Raw genomic sequence first — 6,000 nt, forward strand, 5'->3', positions numbered from 1 at the left:
CGCGCTCCACACGGCGCGGCAATGGCGGATTTTTTTGGCGGGAATCTCGGCGGCAAATAGCAATACACAGTCCTCGCAATAAATCACAGTTCAAGCACAATTCAATCACAGTTCCAAGGCACACATGACCTGATTCTGCAGGCTTAAGTACATCCTGTTCGTGACGCCAAGTTGGAGCACCCCCAGACACAGGGCCGCGTGGTTCTCGGCCCGGGGTTGTTACGGTGGCTAGACCCGGTCTGTGACCCTGCTAAGGGGCGTCCAATGAAAGTTGTTGGTGCGTGGTGCAAGGTGCGAGGAATAACGAAGACACAGGGTTGCAGTCTTTTTTACCTTTTTACTGAAGGCTTCAGAGTCCGCAATCCAGAGCACTGCTAACAGGGCTGGCTGAGTCCGGCCGGTCCGAAGGCACATCCAGAGTTCCCTTTGCAGGTGGAAATCAGTGCCTACCAACTAGCGCCTGTGTGTTGTAGTCCTTCCCTGCTGAGCACCACGGGATAGTCCTCACAACTGTCATATCTGTTCTTTCTCTCTCCGTCCCCCAGATAATATGGCTAGGACGCACTTTTATGACAGGTAGGCCTGGAGTTATTCTGGGACCCTAGAGACGCCCCTCTCCCACGATTGCCTCCTATATCCGTTTAGGTGATTTAAGTCAGACAGCCAACCTGTAATTAACTGTCCTGCCGCTGTTTGAAGTAATGCGTGGAGTCTGTTACTTCCTCGGTGCTCCAGCCACCGGCAACCAGCCTCAGAAGGATGTTGCCACAGTCTTAGGGATACGACTCCTTCTGGTTCTACCTCCTTCGTACTATGATCCCGCTTCACACTTCTCCACAATATACTTCGCTTCTTGTCCTTCCTTGAGATGCCACCGCAAGGTAGTGCAGGCGCGGCTCCGTAACAATCTGTCTTTCTGCTAGGTACCGGCCAGATTCCCACGCTCCCGAACTTTCCCGGGCTCTTTCTGCCTAACTTCCTGTCCAACTCCCAGTTTTACCAGAGTGTGAGGAGTGGCCTAGTACATAGAGCATTTTGCTCCCCCTGGTGGCCGGAGTGTGAAGTGTAATGTGTGACTGTGATACCTGGTCAGGTGAACTCCTTTAGTGCAATCAGACATAGCATCACTCCTCTAGTGGCAGAGCGACATTACTGCAACGACCAGGACTCTGGGGCGCTGCACATACTGTATATAGGGGCTATGTGAGGCTCATAATGGATAAAGAAGGCTATTTTGGGGCTCAATCTTTATATAGGGGGATATATGAGGGTTCATATTGTATGTAGAGAGGCTATTTTGGAGCTCATACTATATATAGTGGTTTATTTGGGGTCTCATGCTGTATATAGATAGGGTACAGTGGGGAAAAAAAAGTATTTAGTCAGCCACCAATTGTGCAATTTTGCCCACTTAAAAAGATGAGAGAGGCCTGTAATTGACATCATAGTTAGACCACAACTATGAGAGTCAAAATGAGAAAACAAATCCAGAATATCACCTCGTCTGATTAGGCAAGATTTATTTTGCAAATTATGGTGGAAAATAAGTATTTGGTCATTAACAAACATTCATCTCAATATTTTATTATATATCCTTTGTTGGCAATGACAGAGGTCAAACGTTTTCTGTAAGTCTTCACAAGGTTGGCACACACTGTTGGTGGTATATTTGCCCATTCCTCCATGCAGATCTCCTCTAGAGCAGTGATGTTTTGGGCCTGTCGCTGGACAACATGGACTTTCAACTCCCCCAAAAGGTTTTCTATGGGGTTGAGATCTGGAGACTGGCTAGGCCACTCCAGGACCTTCATATGCTTCTTACGAAGCCACTCCATCCTTGCCTTGGAGGTGTACTTGGGATCACTATCATACTGAAAGACCCACCTTCTTCAATGCACTCAAAATTTCCCGATAAATGGCCCCATTCATTCTTTCATATACATGTATCAGTCATCCTGGTCCTTTTGCAGAGAAACAGCCCTTTGCAAAGCATGCTGTTGCCACCCTCATGCTTCACACTAGGTATGTGTTCCTTGGATGCAACTCAGCATTCTGTCTCCTCCAAACATGACAAGTTTTGTTTCTACCAAACAGTTCTACTTTGGTTTCATCAGACCATATGACATTCTCTCAATTCTCAATACTCTTCTGGAAAATCGAAATGCTCTCTAGCAAACTACAGACGGGCCCGGACATTTACTGGCTTAAGCAGGGGGACACGTCTGGCACTGCAGGATCTTAGTCCCTGGTGGCGTAGTGTGTTACTGATGGTAGCCTTTGTCACGGTGGTCCCGACTCTATGCAGGTCATTCACTAGGTCCCTCAGTGTGGTCCTGGGATTTTTGCTCACCGTTCTTTTAATCATTTTGACCCTACAGGGTGCGATCTTGCGTGGAGCCCCAGATCGAGGGAGATTATCAGTGGTCTTATATGTCTAAGCTGCTTGTCTATTGCAGATTCAGTCTTCCCAGCCTGGTGAAGGGCTATAATTTTGTTTCTGGTGTCGTTCGACAGCTCTTTGGTCTGCACCATAGTGGAGTTTGGAGCGTGACTGTTTGTGGACAAGTGTCTTTTATACTGATAACAAGTTCCAACAGGTATCATTACTACAGGTAATGAGTGGAGGACAGAGGAGCCTCTTAAAGAAGACGTTACAGGTCTATGAGAGCCAGAAATATTGCATGTTTTTAGGTGACCAAATACTTATTTTCCACCATAATTTGCTAAATAAATCTTGCCAAATCAGACAAGATGATTTTCTGGATTTGTTTTCTCATTTTGGCTCTCATAGTTGTGGTCTACCTATGATGTCAATTACAGGCCTCTCTCATCTTTTTAAGTGGGAGAACTTGCACAATTGGTGGCTGACTAAATACTTTTTTTCCCCCACTGTATGTGGGTGCTCAGACTTTATACAGGGGGACTATGTGGGGTTTATCCTGAAAATAGAGGAGCCATCTGGGGACCAACACTGTATATAGAGTGGCTATGTGGGTACTCGCACTATATAGAGAGGCTATGTGAGGGTTCATACTGTGTATAGGAGGCTAGTAGGGGGTTGTGTGTGGGCTCTTAAGGTATATAAGGACGTCGGCAAACTTAATTCTTCTCAATATTAAGTGATACAATTAATGTTAAAATAGAATCATTATAATTAATATGTTAATATTATTATTAAGCAGAATTATTTTCAGCCTATTGGTTTGGCCTCCACAACAGTCATGGTCTCTCATGTGGCCAATTGCCCATGGGTTAGAGCTGTCTTTGTGCTAAATCCACAAAAAAGAAAAACTTTCTTAAAAACATGGTCAAAGTTGGTGTTATCAATCTGTTAAAGTAAAAACAAACCCCATAAAGGTCACTGAAATAGCTTGCAACCAACAAAAATAATTTAATATTTACCGTAACCGCTTTAACCCCAAAGTCAGTTTTCACCTTCCTGACAAGGCCAAATTTTACAATTTTGCCCAGCATCAATTTATAAGTTAATAACTCTGGAATGCTTCAAGGTTTTCCAGTGATACTGATATTTTTTTGTGACACATTGTACTTTATGATAATGCTGAATTTAGGCCAATATTTTTTAATTTACTTGTGAAAATATTAGAATTTTGGCGAAAATTGTTTAAACTTTGACATTTTCAAACTTTTTTTTATGCGTTCATCCCCTTCACTTTGAACCTGCTTTCACCTTAATGACCAGGGCATTTTTTTCAATTCTGACCATTGTCAATTTATGAGGTAATAACTCTGGAACACTTGAAAGTATCACAGTGCTTCTGAGATTGTTTTTTGTGACATATTGTACTTCATGGTAGTTGTAAAATATGTTCGATACGACTTGCGTTTATTTGTGAAAATATCTGAAATTTGTTGAAAATTTTCAAACTTTTCATTTTTATGCCCATAAACCAGAGAGCTATGTCATACAAAATAGTTAATAAATAACATTCACCACATGTCTAATTTACATCTGCATCATTTTTTAAACACTTTTTTTTGTTCGGAAGTTATTATCCCAACAAAGTTCACAAAACCTTTTCTTTAGGAACCTCATCACATTTAGGGTATGTGCACACGTTCCGGATTTTTCACGTTTATTTGCGCATTTTTATCAGCGGTTTTCCGCTGCAAAAATGCATATATTAAGCATCCCATCATTTTGAATGCATTCCGCAATTTTTGTGCACATGCTGCGTATTTTTCCGCCATAAAAAGGCATTGCGGAAAAATACGCAGCAAGTTCATTAATTTTGCGGATTTATCGTGGATTTTCCGCTATTTAATGCATTGGGAAGCTCCAGAAATAAATGCGAAAAATCTGCACAAAAACCACGACAAAACCGCGAGAAAAACAAGTGCGGATTTTATGCAGAAAATCTCCGGTTTTGTTCAGGAAATTTCTGCATAAAATCCTGATGTGTGCACATACCCTTAAAGTGACTTTGATGGGTCCATGTAAAAGAAAATACCCAGAATTCACACCATTGTAAAAAATGCTTTAAGTGCTCAAAACCACATTCAAGACGTTTATTAACCCTTCAGGTGCTTCACATAAATTAACATTTTACTTTTTTCACAAAAAAAAAAAAATATTTATTTTCACAAGGGTAACAGGAGAAAATTGATCACAAAATTTGTTGTAATTTCTCCCGAGTACATCGATATCCCATATGTGAGGGAAAACTACTGTTTGGGCGGATGGCAGGACTTGGAAGGGAATGAGCACTGTTTGATGATTAGAGTGCAAAATTGTCTGGAATAAATAGCCATGTCTCGATTGCAGATCTCCTGGTGTGCATAAACAGTGGAAACCCCCCACAAGTGATCCAATTTTGGAAACTAAAATACTTCTCTAGAGATATGCTGAGCATTTTGAACCCACAGGTGCTTCACAGAAGTTTATAATGTTTGAGCCGTGAAAAAAAAAAAAAAAATTTTCTTGTTGGTTTTGCCACAATTTTTTCATTTTTAACCCTGATGTTCTGTTCGGGTCATAGTGACCCGAACAGACTTTTTGCGGCCCTGTAGATTTTTTTCTGTAAGTCTCTAAAACTTGAGACTCCTTGACTTTTCCTCATTTGGGGGGACCTACCTATGAGTATTTTTTTTTTTTCGTTTACTTTTTGCTACACGCAAAAAGTTACACTTGTTGTGTTCGGGTCATAGTGACCCAACATCGTTTTTTACAGCTGTGAGGCCATATTTTCAGTGAAATAAAGGAGTTATAACCTCAGTTGGGTCTATTTATTGCATCTACTATTGTATATCAATTGATTTATTTCCTAAATTATTTCAATGGGGTCGTACACGCGCTCTACCGGGGGTATGCATTGAGATCTGCGCACCATAAAAATGGCTTTATATTGATTATTTTTGGTGTGCAGTCTATTCTAAAATGTAGAGTGCATCCGGAGAGATCACTAGGTGTGCACTACACGTGTATATTATGCGCAGAACGGACTGCTCAGAACGCGCTGTCTAAGACTTTTTTTTGTGTACATACCTCTGTTCCAGGATATCTCTGTTCCAGGCAGTATCTTTGTTTTCTACAGGTATGTTGCTTGTTATGCTTTTACTAATCAATTCTATTGATAGATTGTATATTGTAAAGGAATACTTTTATTTTATTACATGTAATTAGTGTTATTACTGTGTGATACACTGCTCTACACTTAGCATGATAGATTGCTGGATATTGAGCACTGGTATGCTTTGATGTAGTATAGAAGCTCTTATTGTTTTTGAAGCTGTTTTTTTTCTCCGACTTTATTATTATTGTTTACTTACAAAGGTTTTTTTTATTACAAAATATGTGTAGTTTTCTATTTTCGTTTTGCTCATTGATCTGTTTTTTTCAGAATAAAATAAAAAAAAAAAGATTTCTAGTTCATTTTTCTTTTATTTTTACTACCAAACATGTTCACAAACAGTCTAGTAAGCAAAAAGTATAAAAAAAATGGAGTTAGAGTGTCTAAAATCAAGGTTTAATAAGCCGGG

This window comes from Ranitomeya imitator, chromosome 3, assembly GCF_032444005.1.
Source record: "Ranitomeya imitator isolate aRanImi1 chromosome 3, aRanImi1.pri, whole genome shotgun sequence".
Classification (NCBI taxonomy): Eukaryota; Metazoa; Chordata; class Amphibia; order Anura; family Dendrobatidae; genus Ranitomeya; species Ranitomeya imitator.